General features: G+C 44.0%; 1 long non-coding RNA gene across 2 annotated transcripts in view; it reads right to left on the bottom strand.

Annotated features, from left to right (window-relative positions):
• The window catches only part of LOC142290484 (uncharacterized), an 84,426-nt gene that overhangs the window by 38,552 nt on the left and 31,132 nt on the right, over window positions 1-14,742 (bottom strand). For both annotated transcript variants that reach the window (XR_012750321.1, XR_012750322.1), the window contains exon 2: window positions 13,595-13,747. This is a non-coding gene — a long non-coding RNA (uncharacterized LOC142290484). The remainder of the gene's footprint in view (window positions 1-13,594; window positions 13,748-14,742) is intronic.

Genomic DNA, 14,742 nt, shown 5'->3' with positions numbered 1-14,742 from the left:
TGCCACACACTGTTGGAAACCCCATTTATATCCGACCCTAGCCCAGTCCCCAGTGGGGAAGGGGCAACCCATGTGTGTATGTGGTTGTGGATGATGATACCGGTACCGACCTCCTTTTGGAGCCATGATCAGCACCACAGCCTGAGTGAGGTGGAGTATCCTGTGGCGACCTGAGCCTCAGGGGCGCCACAAGTCAATGGAATGGCATAGATGGAGATGGGCTTAGCCAATGTCCTGCAGGTAAGCCCATGAGTTTTTACAAACAGAACATCTACCATGTTCCTTTGTCCTCAAACACAGAAACTCTCAGTCCTGCTCTCTAGCACCACTTCTGCTATCAGGACAAAGCGACAATTACATGTAGACAAACATACACCCTGATTGTCCATCCCCACACCACTAAGGTTAAGCCAAGTACCAGATGTTCCTTTTTGCTTAGGAATTGAGGGACAGACAATAAAATGACCCTCTTTATTACAAAAAAACCCTCCTCCTCTTTTTGCGGATTTTAATTGGAACATGCGAAGTAGTAGCTCTTTCTAGCTGCATGCTCTCCTCCAAACCCATGAGTGATGGTTCATCCCCAGTTCGCAGCCCCCACCCCCGACAATGGGGTACTGCCCCAAGAGAGGGTCTCCAGGGAGTATGGTCTAACCAGTCTATCTCGGAGGCATCTGTCCACACATATAGCCAAGGACTGGCAGCCTCCAAGAACTCAGGAGTTTCATAAATTTTAAAAACATCTTTCAATTTTTCTGAAAGGCCTTGACAGAATTGGCTTCTGAGAGTCGGGTCATTCCATTTAGTGTCGGTTGCCCATCTATGAAATTCCGAACAGTAAAGGTCGCTTTACACGCAACGACATCGCTAACGATATATCGTTGGAGTCACGGAATTCGTGACGCACATCCGGCCTCATTAGCGACGTTGCGTGTGACACGTACGAGCGGCCGTTAACGATCAAAAATACTCACCATATCGTTGATCGTTGACACGTCGCTCATTTCCATAATATCGTTGCTCGTTCAGGACGCAGGTTGTTCGTCGTTCCTGAGGCAGCACACATCGCTACGTGTGACACCCCAGGAACGACAAACAACAACATACAGTCAGGGCCAGAAATATTTGGACAGTGACACAAGTTTTGTTATTTTAGCTGTTTACAAAAACATGTTCAGAAATACAATTATATATATAATATGGGCTGAAAGTGCACACTCCCAGCTGCAATATGAGAGTTTTCACATCCAAATCGGAGAAAGGGTTTAGGAATCATAGCTCTGTAATGCATAGCCTCCTCTTTTTCAAGGGACCAAAAGTAATTGGACAAAGGACTCTAAGGGCTGCAATTAACTCTGAAGGTGTCTCCCTCGTTAACCTGTAATCAATGAAGTAGTTAAAAGGTCTGGGGTTGATTACAGGTGTGTGGTTTTGCATTTGGAAGCTGTTGCTGTGACCAGACAACATGCGGTCTAAGGAACTCTCAATTGAGGTGAAGCAGAACATCCTGAGGCTGAAAAAAAAGAAAAAATCCATCAGAGAGATAGCAGACATGCTTGGAGTAGCAAAATCAACAGTCAGGTACATTCTGAGAAAAAAGGAATTGACTGGTGAGCTTGGGAACTCAAAAACGCCTGGGCGTCCACGGATGACAACAGTGGTGGATGATCGCCGCATACTTTCTTTGGTGAAGAAGAACCCATTCACAACATCAACTGAAGTCCAGAACACTCTCAGTGAAGTAGGTGTATCTGTCTCTAAGTCAACAGTAAAGAGAAGACTCCATGAAAGTAAATACAAAGGGTTCACATCTAGATGCAAACCATTCATCAATTCCAAAAATAGACAGGCCAGAGTTAAATTTGCTGAAAAACACCTCATGAAGCCAGCTCAGTTCTGGAAAAGTATTCTATGGACAGATGAGACCAAGATCAACCTGTACCAGAATGATGGGAAGAAAAAAGTTTGGAGAAGAAAGGGAACGGCACATGATCTAAGGCACACCACATCCTCTGTAAAACATGGTGGAGGCAACGTGATGGCATGGGCATGCATGGCTTTCAATGGCACTGGGTCACTTGTGTTTATTGATGACATAACAGCAGACAAGAGTAGCTGGATGAAATCTGAAGTGTACCGGGATTTACTTTCAGCCCAGATTCAGCCAAATGCCGCAAAGTTGATCGGACGGCGCTTCATAGTACAGATGGACAATGACCCCAAGCATACAGCCAAAGCTACCCAGGAGTTCATGAGTGCAAAAAAGTGGAACATTCTGCAATGGCCAAGTCAATCACCAGATCTTAACCCAATTGAGCATGCATTTCACTTGCTCAAATCCAGACTTAAGACGGAAAGACCCACAAACAAGCAAGACCTGAAGGCTGCGGCTGTAAAGGCCTGGCAAAGCATTAAGAAGGAGGAAACCCAGCGTTTGGTGATGTCCATGGGTTCCAGACTTAAGGCAGTGATTGCCTCCAAAGGATTCGCAACAAAATATTGAAAATAAAAATATTTTGTTTGGGTTTGGTTTATTTGTCCAATTACTTTTGACCTCCTAAAATGTGGAGTGTTTGTAAAGAAATGTGTACAATTCTTACAATTTCTATCAGATATTTTTGTTCAAACCTTCAAATTAAACGTTACAATCTGCACTTGAATTCTGTTGTAGAGGTTTCATTTCAAATCCAATGTGGTGGCATGCAGAGCCCAACTCGCGAAAATTGTGTCACTGTCCAAATATTTCTGGACTTAACTGTACCTGCGTCCTCCAAAAACGAGGGGAAAGACAGACAGTGGGATGGCACCACCCACGGGGATCTCCTAGGTACACTGCGTTACGTGGCAAGAACAAGAAAAAGACGTACCTAAAAAATGGGATCACCACTTATGAAGTATTATTAAGAATCATCAATGTTTTATTGTCAATAGAACACACATAAAACACATAGTGAAAGTGAAAAAATACCGATAAACGAATACACACAGACAAATACGGACATCTAAAATCAATTAAAAGCACTAATGCACTTGAGAGATACCCACATTGAAAAATGTATATTCTTGGTCCAATGCCAATAGGCTGTAGTCAATATTGAACAAACCCTGAAATACCCCTATATTTGTGCCACAAGGAGAGGACTTTCCACAAAATAGAATAGCAGCTTATGCCGAGGATCCCACAGGTACTCAAATGAAATTAACTGGCTGGCCCATGGCAAAGTGAGCAGCAGAAAATAAATGAACAAGATCAAAAATTGTACAGTTCACAAATTCACAAAGACCTGAGCAAGACACCCAGCAGGCATTTCAAACAGGTTTTAGATAATCAAGCAAGCGGGCTAAAGTAATAAAGAAAAGCCCAGAGAGCAACTAAGGAAAATCCCTCAGGATGACATACCAAAACCTCAAGGAGGGTGCAGCAAAAAATGGCATTGGACCAAGAATATACATTTTTCAATGTGGGTATCTCTCAAGTGCATTAGTGCTTTTAATTGATTTTAGATGTCCGTATTTGTCTGTGTGTATTCGTTTATCGGTATTTTTTCACTTTCACTATGTGTTTTATGTGTGTTCTATTGACAATAAAACATTGATGATTCTTAATAATACTTCATAAGTGGTGATCCCATTTTTTAGGTACGTCTCTTGCCTCCAAAAACGAGGTGGGAGTGACGATCCAGCGCCTCCCCTCCGCCCCTCCGCTGCTATTGGTGTCTTGCATGATGATGTCGCTGTGACGCCGAACGACTCGCCCGTTAAAGAAGAGGTTGTTCGGCGGCCACAGCGACGTCGTTTGTAAGGTAAGTAGTGTGACGCATGCTAGCGATATTGTGCACCACGGGCAGCGATTTGCCCATGACGCACAAACGAAGGGGGTGGGTGCTTTCACGACCGACATCGCTAGTGATGTCGCTACTTGTAAAGCAGCCTTAAGTCTCTGCAGACTGATTTCCCTGCTGGAGGCGATGCAGCCAAGGATTCAGCCAAGGAGACTCGGTGAAGATCATCATAGATGAGACTCAAGGCCTCAAAAAATTAATCCACCGACCGGAGACAACCGTAGCCATGTGGCAACGAGAAAGCTCCGGATTGCGGATCCTATTGCAACAGTGACATCATAATCCCCACCAGTTGTTCCTTCCTCATCTCCAGTGGAGTAAAGGGTACTTTACACGCTGCGATATCGGTATCGATATCGCTAGCGAGCGTACCCGCCCCCGTCGGTTGTGCGACACGGGCAAATCGCTGCCCGTGGCGCACAACATCGCTTACACCCGTCACATGGACTTACCTTCCCTGCGACGTCGCTCTGGCCGGGGAACCGCCTCCTTTCTAAGGGGGCGGTTCGTGCGGTATCACAGCGAGGTCACACGGCAGCTGTCCAATAGAAGCGGAGGGGCGGAGATGAGCGGGCAGAAGATCCCGCCCACCTCCTTCCTTCTTTTCCGGTGGAAGCAGGTAGGAGATGTTCGTCGTTCCTGCGGTGTCACACGTAGCGATGTGTGGTGCCGCAGGAACGACGAACAACATTGTACCTGTAACAGCAACGATATTATGAAAAGGAGCGATGTGTCAACGATCAACGATTTTTGACGCTTTTACGATTGTTGATCGTCGCTCCTTGGTGTCACACGCTGCGATGTTGCTAACGGCTCCGGATGTGCGTCACTAATGACGTGACCCCCGACGATATATCATTAGCGATGTCGCAGCGTGTAAAGCACCCTTAAGGCCAAAGACTAAAATACAGTTTACAATCCTCCTTAACCCCTTCACGACCGGCCGATTTTTCGCTTTCCTTTTTTTTTCACCATTCTTTTTCTGAGAGACGTAACTTTTTTATTTTTCAGTCAATATGGTCATGTGAGGGCTCTTTTTTTGCGGAACGAGCTGTGCTTTTCAATGAAACCATAGGTTTTACCATTTAGAGTACTGGAAAATGGCAAAAAAATTCCAAATGCAGAAAAATTGCAAAAACGTGCGATGGCACTGTAGTTTTTGAGATATTTTATTCACTGTGTTTACTGTATGGTAAAACCGATCTGTGTTTGTGATGCCTCAGGTCAGTGCGAGTTCGTAGACACCAAACATGTATAGGTTTACTTTTATATAAGGGGTTAAAAAAAATTCGGAAGTTTGTCTGAAAAAAGTGGCGCACGTTTTACGCCATATTCCGTGACCCGTAGCGTTCTCATTTTTCGGGATCTATGGCTCAGTGACGGCTTATTTTTTGCGACTCGAGCTGACGTTTTTAACGGTACCATTTTTGCGCAGATGCTACGTTTTGATTGCCTGTTATTGCATTTTGCGCAAAAGTTGTGGCGACAAAAAAGACGTCATTTTGGCGTTTGGAATTTTTTTGCCGCTGCGCCGTTTACTGATCAGATTAATTGATTTTATATTTTGATAAATCGGGCATTTCTGAACGCAGCGATACCAAATGTGTGTATATTTTTTTTATTTTTTTAACCCTTTAATTTTCAATGGGGCGAAAGGGGGGTGATTTGACAGTTTATGTTTTTTTTTTAATTTTTTAAAACTTTTTTTTTACTTTTTTTTCTTATTTTACTAGTCCCCCTAGGGGGCTATTGCGATCAGCAATCCAATCGCTCTGCACTATCTGCTGATCACAGCTACACAGCTGTAAACAGCAGATACGTGCACTTCCTGCTTCCCTGGCCTCCGTGGAAAGTGAAAGTGAAAGTAGTTCATGTCTAGCACAGGAGACATCACCATGACAATCACCGGAAGTCACGATCAGTGATCATGTCACGTGACCGCCGGTATCGGGCGGTAAGTAAAACTTTACCACGATCGCATTTATAATGGCGCTGTCACATATTGACAGTGCCATTTCAGGGGTTAAACGGCACGAGCAAGATAACGATTCTGCTCGTGCCTAGCAGGCACACATCTCAGCTGTGAAAATCAGCTGAGATGTGCGCTGATCGCTGCATGCTGCTGCCAGCAGACCGTGCGCAGTAACGTTATGACCGCTAGGACGCAATTTTACTGCCCGCGGTCGTTAAGGGGTTAAAGACAAAGGAAGAAGGGGACTGGATCCCAGATACGCGTCGACCTATAAAATAAAGATATCATTATTAATCAATAATTTTTCTCTTTAGCGGTAGCGCGGCATTACACCCATTCTTTTCTCCAGCACCGAACATTACTAAGCTAGGGCTTAGTGGCACCTGTGAGCTGTCATTAACCCCTTATATTACCACAATTGCCACCGCACCAGAGCAATTGGGATGAGCTGGGTAAAGTTCCTGGATTATCGCATCTAATGGATGCGACAATTCAGGCACTGAAGGCTGCTATTTTTAGGCTGAAGGGGCCAATAATCATGATCTTTCCCATCCTAACAATAACAGCCCCAAGCTGTCGGCTTTATCATGGCTGGGTATCAATACTGGGGGGGAAATCCCACGCCATTGTTTAAAATTAATTATTTTAATAACTCTGCATGGGATCCCTCCTATTTTGATACACAGCCAGGATAAGCACATGGCAAAGAGCTCCACCCTGTGGCCGTATGCTTTATCTGTGCTAGGCATCATAATATGGAGGGACCCTAAGCCAATTTATTTATTCATTTATTTATTTTTCAGCCAATATAGACACATACACAGTCTGTGATTGCAAGCAGTCAGACACACTGTCACACAGTCACACAGATGCCGGGACTGCCGTGGGCGGGGGAAGCAGTGCATATGAATGAGGTTAATAAGCGTCCTCAGAAGTGTGACACTGTGTCTGACTGCTTGCAATCACAGACACTGTGTACGTGTCTATATTGGTGTAAAAATAAATAAATACCGCCGCACAGGAGAATGGTAAGTATGATGTGCCTACTTTATTCTTATTTTCTTTCTTTTTACTTTTTTTTTTTAATTTCCCTGGTGGCCGGATCAGGATAATTACCCGGAGTTCCGAGAACTACTAGTAACCCACACAGATGCGGACTTTTACAGTCCATGTCTGCCCATCACTAATTATGAGTCCTCTGTAGTTTGCATAGGACATTTCTCATTATCTGTATGAACTATTCATGAGTTTGTTATATCTTATAGCCATGCAACTATTTTCCCTACAAATTCTTGTATAAGCTTTAATAAGCGGACCCAGAAGCAGTGTGGCAGTCGTGCAGAAACTCGTTAAATATAATTGTCCTGCTTTGTTCCCCACTTTGCTTCCTTTTAATGTGGGTGGCCGAACCGGAACAGTAATTTGGACTTCCCTGAGAAGTCAGTGATTAGAGACCATGCACGGACTCTAGGTGTCCAGTACGGACCCCGAATTTTACAGTTCGTCCATAACTATTTACTAACTCTCCTATACATAAATATGGGAATACGCTGGACCTGTTCATCTCCCAACTCTGCTCAGTGCATGACTTTACTTATTCCCCTCTCCCATTCTCTCACCATAACCTTTTCTTCTCTGTCAAGAACTGTCTCGAAACCCAATACACACCCCACTTATCACACATACAGAAATCAACAGGTCATCAGTACCCAGAAGATTATGAATAATATACAGCTATCTTTAGCTGCCATCTTCTCCTTCTCCCATCCAGACTCAGCATTGGCATATAATAATAATGCATTGCAGAGTGCTCTTGATAAAGCAGTACCTGCTACATGTAGCAAGAGCTGACAAAGACGGCGACAACCCTGGCACACGCTGCAAACATGTTTTCTCCAGTGCTGCTCAAGGTGTGCCGAGTGTCTGTGGATAAAATCACTTTCAGCAGAAGACTTCATCCACTATAAGTTAATGCTCAAAACTTATAACTCTGCTTTCCATCTGGCCAAACAAGTCCTATCACATCACTAGCTAAAAATCCAAAGTGTTCTTTATTCATGAAACCACCTGACAGTGTTATAAGTTGTTAATATACTTAAAGTTTTTTCTGAATCCACATTGTCATAATTTGTAAGAAAGTGTCATGATGGTTCCCTACCCATCTATGTTATATTCTAAAATGTTAAATAAAGAATTTAAAGAATTAAAAAAAAAAAAAAATCCAAAGTGACTCTTTGAAATCTACCACTTCCTCCTGAGCTCTAAACTAAAGGCCTTGTTCACCAACCTAAGCGCTGATGATCTTACCACTTGTTTCCTTTAAAAAATCAACCAAATGCATCAGGATCAGGACATTTTTGCACAATCCCCTCAGAGTCCCTTATCTCTAAACTCCTTGAACGCTTGGTCCACTCTAGTCTAATCCACTATCTCTCAGATCACTCTCTTCTTGACCCTTTACAACCTGGTTTAGGAGTACTTCACACACAGCGAGATCGCTGCTGAGTCACGGTTTTTGTGACCTCATTAGCGATCTCGCTGTGTGTGACACTGAGCAGCGATCTGGCCCCTGCTTTGAGATCGCTGCTCGTTACACACAGCTCTGGTTCGTTTTTTTATTGTTGCTCTCCCGCTGTTAAGCACACATCGCTGTGTGTGACAGCGAGAGAGCAACAATCCTGAATGTGCAGGGAGCAGGAGCTGGCGTCTGACAGCCTGCGGTAAGCTGTAACCAGGGTAAACATCGGGTAACCAAGGTGGTTACCCGATTTTTACCTTCGTTACCAGCCTCTGCAGCTCTCACGCTGCCAGTGCCGGCTCCTGCTCCCTGCACACGCTAAGCTAAGCGGTGTGCACTGGTAACTAAGGTAAACATCGGGTATGCTACATGGTCAGTTTCCTTACCTGCTGAGCCACAGACTGGTCTGTCCCTGTCTAAATGGTGATGGTATTTTACCTTTTGCTTCTCTCTTTTTGTTTATTAGATGTTCTCACGTACTCATTTTCTCTGTCCTATAACATCCTGGGTGGGGCAATTTATTCTCTCCTGATACTAGCCTTCTCTGCTGTCTATATTCCTTTGTAAATTCTGCTGAGGAGTTCCAGCCTCACTTGTAGGGATTTTGTCTGTGTCTCAGAGACCTGTGTGGTATTTGCTTTGTGCTTTATCATCTATCTACCTACACTACACCTTTCTCTTGTTTGCTGTTAGGTCTCTCCTAAGGTGGTTTATACTGCATAGCAACTTTCCCTCTGGTTCCTCAGGAGATACGTGGAACAACTCAACAGCCTTTTAGGCAGACATGTCTAAATAGTGGGTTTCTAGTGTTGCAGCTAGGGATATTCCAACCTGTGCAGGAGCCATTTGGGGCTGGACAGCTAGGGATACTTGTCTGTACAGGAACCGACAGGGTGTAGGTGTGGCTGCATTGAGATAGTCTTTATTTTCCCTTTTACCCATGTTAGAATGCTTGTGTGTAGAACATTCTGGATCTCACTGCTGCATTTGACAGTGTGGATCACCTACTCCTCCTCACCATGCTCTGCTCGATCGGCCTCAAGGACATTGTTCTCTCCTGGTTCTCCCCTACCTTTCTGACTTTTTCTTCACTGTATCTTATGGCCCAGTCACACACAACGACTTACCAGCGATCCCGAAAACGATGCGACCTGATGGGGATTGCAGGTAAGTCACTGGGAGGTCGCAGGTGAGATGTCACACAGTCAGATCTTACCAGCGATGCAGGAACAATACAGGTCGCAGTAGCGAGCTGTATAATGATCTCAGCAGTCACTGTGACCCTGTCACACAGTGTCAAACACAGCGATGTGTCCTGCCCAGCAGGACATCGCCTTTCAAGAAAATGGCCTGGACCATTCTGCAACGACTAGAGATCTCACAGCAGGAGCCTGATCGCTGGTAGGTGTGACACATAACAAGATCGCTAACGGGATCGCTACTGCGTCACACAAACCGCGACTCAGCTGCGATCTCGCTAGCGATCTCGTTATGTGTGACGGTACCTTTACTCTTCTCCTTACTATTGGGGTTCCTCAAGGCTCAGTCCTTGGCCCCCTCCTTTTCTCTCTATACACTGCCCCATTTGACAAACCATCAGCAGATTTGGTTTCCAGTATCATTGCTATGCTGATGACATCCAAATAAACACCTCTTCTCTAGACATCACCCCATCTTAAAACAAAATACGAAGGATTGTCTGTCCGCTGTCTCTAACACCATGACATCCCTCTATCTGAACCTGAATCTCTCCAAAACTGAATTTCTTGTGTTTTCTTCCTCTACTGACCAATCTATACCTGATATTTCAATTACCTTTGGTGGGTCAACCTTAACTCCCAAGGGGCCTGCTCCCTGTCTTTGGGTTACATTTAACACAGAACTTTCCTTTATTCACTACTCGCGAGCTCATGTTACTTGCATCTTAAAAACATCTCCAGAATCCAACCCTTTCTCATCTTTGAAATGGCAAAAAACACTTATTGATGCTCTTTATTCTCGTCTAGACAGCTGCAACTCTTTACTGATCGGCCTCCCTCTAACCAAACTTCCTCCTCTCCAATCCATCCTGAATGTGACGTTTTTCTGTCCAGCCTCTTCACCAATACATCCACCTTGTGCCAGTCATTACATTGGTTGCCCATCTGTTATAAAATACAATACAAACTTATCTCTCCCCCACAAAGCTTTCCAAAGTTCTGCACCACCCTATATCTCATACCTCATTTCTGTCTATCCCCCTACCTGGGTCCTCAATTCTGCAACTTATCTAAGACTCACACCCTCCAAAATGCAAACCTCGCTCCTTCGTCTCCAAGACTTCTCATGTGCTGCACCAGTGTTTTGGAATGCACTACCCCAAACATTCTGCCCCCATGTTTTTGAGCGTGCTTTAAAAACGCATCTCTTTAGACAGGCCTATCACCTCAACTCACTACCCTCACTCTCTGCTGTTCTCTCCATTTTAAATGTTAATAATAAACAGCTCCCTTCTATTCATCTGTGTCCACATCCTCCACGCAATAACACACGATTACTGCACTTAAATACTGGCTGATGACCAGATCATGCAGCATTATATGAAGACCCTTATTTATTATAATGATGGCTGAACTATACATGACTATAAGCATGCTCTATTTATTGTGCCCCCCCCCCTATTTCCTTATAGATTGTAAGCTTGTGAGCAGGGCCTTTACTCCTCCGGTAAGTGTTAAACTATGTATTACTTTGTATTAATTTTTATTGTCTATACATATCCCCACTTAATTGTAAAGTGCTGCGGAATATGTTGAAGCTATAGAAATAAAATTATTATTATTATGATCCTTTATTTTCATGGAATTGTGTATACCCTGAGGATCTAAAGCCTGCTTTACACGGTACGACCGATTGTGCGATTTCACAATCGATCGTACCCGCCCCCGTCCTTTTTGCGTCACGGGCAAATCGCTGCCCGTGTCGCACAAAGTTAGTAACCCCCGTCACACATACTTACCTCTCGTGCGACCTCGCTGTGGGCGGCGAACGTCCATTTCCTGGAGTGGGAGGGACGTTCGGCGTCACAGCGACGTCACACGGCCGCCGGCCAATAGAAGCGGAGGGGCGGAGATGAGCGGGACGTAAACATCCCGCCCACCTCCTTCCTTCCACATAGAGACGGCGGCGGCCGCGGGAGGCAGGTGAGCTGCTCATCGTTCCCGTGGTGTCACACGGAGCGACGTGTGCTACCACGGAAACGATGGTCAACTAAAGTAACCGATATTATGGAACCTAACGAGCAGTACCCGACTCACGATTTGTGAGCGATACTGCGTCGCTAGGAGGTGTCACACAGGCCGGCATCGCCAGCGATGCCGGATGTGCGTCACAAAAACCGTGACCCCGACGAGCTATCGCACGATAGATTGCCTGGTGTAAAGCACCCTTTACTGTGAACTCACTGCATTTGGGTGCTATTCCACTTTTGTGTATAGGTCACTTCAATATGGGCGTTCAGTGCAACTCAGGGCAAACTGTTGAGGAGCGAGGACACAACTTTCGACTGCATGCCAACCTCTGCACCTAGGCAGGGTCATTGATTAGGGCATTATTATAGGGTAATCTAGTGGTCCCTGGTGTTGCCTCGCATTGGATTAAGGCATATATACAGTACAGACCAAACGTTTGGACACACCTTCTCATTCAAAGAGTTTTCTTTATTTTCATGACTCTAAAAATTGTAGATTCACATTGAAGGCATCAAAACTATGAATTAAAATATGTGGAATGAAATACATAAAAAAAAGTGTGAAACAACTGAAAATATGTCTTATATTGTAGGTTTTTCAAAGTAGCCACATCTTGCATTGATTACTGCTTTGCAAACTCTTGGCATTCTCTTGATGCTCTTCAAGAGGTAGTCACCGGAAATGGTTTTCCAACAGTCTTGAAGGAGTTCTCAGAGATGCTTAGCACTTGTTGGCCCTTTTGCCTATACTCTGCGGTCCAGCTCAACCCAAACCATCTCGATTGGGTTCAGGTCTGGTGACTGTGGAGACCAGGTCATCTGGCGTGGCACCCCATCACTCTCCTTCTTAGTCAAATATCCCTTACACAGCCTGGAGGTGTGTTTGGGGTCATTGTCCTGTTCAAAAATAAATGATGGTCCATCTAAACGCAAACCGGATGGAATAGCACGCCGCTGCAAGATGCTGTGGTAGGCATGCTGGTTCTGTATGCCTTCAAATTTTGAATAAATCCCCAACAGTGTCACCAGCAAAGCACCCCCACACCATCACACCTCCTCCTCCATGCTTCATAGTGGGAACCAGGCATGTAGAGTCCATTCATTCACCTTTTCTACCAAGACACGGTGGTTGGATGTAAAGATCTCAAATTTGGACTCATCAGACCAAAGCGCAGATTTCCACTGGTCTAACGTCCATTCCTTGTGTTCTTTAGCCCAAACAAGTCTCTTCTGCTTGTTGTCTGTCCTTAGCAGTGGTTTCCTAGCAGCTATTTTACCATGAAGGCCTGCTGCACAAAATCTCCTCTTAATAGTTGTTCTAGAGATGAGAAGGTGTGTCCAAACATTTGACAATAAGGAATAACGTTTGAAACACCATTCTAAGTGTACTTTGGCGTAGTGTTGGGGCTCTATTGCATTGATCAATTCAGTAGCTAAATTTCTCTTGATTCATATGTTCATGGCAGTAATGCAGATTCCATTTTTCACATTTTCACTCTTGCATATAGCTATTGGATTTTTCAAGTCAGTATTCACACAGCAGTTTCTGCTATTTCATGTATTCCCCTTACATAGTCACTGGTGTGCATACCTTATCTCCCCATAGTGATGTTTTTTTAGGTTTTTGCACCCAGTTCAGACTTAGAATGGTGTTCCAAACGTTATTCCTTATTGTTAGTAGTTTTTCGTTTGTGAACCCTCCCCAACCACACCTATTGCCAATCCATGTCATACGCATAAATAGCCTGGGTCTCAGCTTCCCATACATGGTAAGTTTTTTAACTGCATGAGAGGACACACACAAGCTAGGGACCCCAACGTAGAGAAATACTTTGGCGTAGTGTTGGGGCTCTATTGCATTGATCAATTCAGTAGCTAAATTTCTCTTGATTCATATGTTCATGGCAGTAATGCAGATTCCATTTTTCACATTTTCACTCTTACACATAGCTATTGGATTTTTCAAGTCAGTATTCACACAGCAGTTTCTGCTATTTCATGTATTCCCCTTACATAGTCACTGGTGTGCATACCTTATCTCCCCATAGTGTCCAAACATTTGGTCTGTACTGTATCTGTAATCGTCCTTTTCCTCTGACCCCTGGGTTTTTCATGTCAGTTGCCATGTAAATTTTTGGCAGTCTCAGGTGTCTCCTATTTGATGTATATAGCAGTCACAGTGTATCCTACAGTGGGGAAAATAAGTATTTGTTAGACTGCCGATTTTTCAACTTTTCACACCTACACAGAATGGAGAGGTCTGTAATTTTTATCATATGTACATTTCAACTGTGACAGACAGAATCCCCACCAAAAAATCCAGAAAATCACATTGCAATATTTTTTTAAATAATTAATTTACATTTTATTGCATAAAATAAGTATTTGATCACCTACCAACCTGCAAGAAATCTGGCTCTCAAATAGCTGTTATTTTTTTATTAATTTCACATGTTTGAATTCATTACCTGTATAAAAGACACCTGTCTACACAATCAATCTCACTCCAACCTCTCTACCATGGCCAAGACCATAGACCTGTCAAAGGACACCAGAGAAAAAATTGTAGATCAGCACAAGGCTGGAATGGGCTACAGGACAACAGGCAAGCAGCTTGGTGAAAAGGCAACAACTGTTGACACAATTATTAGAAAATGGAAGAAACACAAGATGACTGTCAATCTTACTGGGGCTCCATGCAAGATCTAGCCTCATGGGGTAAGGAAAATTCTGAGAAAGGTCAGAAAAAATAGCTCAGAACTACAGAGGAGGACTTCTTCAATGGTCTGAAGACAGCTGGGTAAACAGTCTCAAAGAATACCATTAGTTAAACACTACGCTGTCATGGATTAAAATCCTGCAGGACATACAAGGTTCCCTTGCCAGCACATGTCCAGGCCCGTTTGAAGTTCACCAGTGACCATCTGGATGATCCTGAAGAGGCATGGTAGAAGGTTATGTGGTCAGATGAGAACAAAATAGAACTTTTCAGAAATCGGTATACAGCAGTGTTGGTGTATCATAAATGATGTATACAGCAGTCTAGGTGTATCCTGAGTGATATAGTCTCTTCCTATCCTATGTGACGTATACTCCGCAGTCTTAGTGTCTGTTCTTTGAAGTATACAGCAGTCTCAGGGTTTCCTATGTGATGTATACAGCAGACCTCCCTCTTTTACAG

The sequence above is a fragment of the Anomaloglossus baeobatrachus genome, chromosome 2 (assembly GCF_048569485.1).
Source record: "Anomaloglossus baeobatrachus isolate aAnoBae1 chromosome 2, aAnoBae1.hap1, whole genome shotgun sequence".
NCBI lineage: Eukaryota > Metazoa > Chordata > Amphibia > Anura > Aromobatidae > Anomaloglossus > Anomaloglossus baeobatrachus.
Note: the sequence above shows the minus strand (reverse complement) of the source record. Positions and strands in the feature narration are given on the sequence as shown.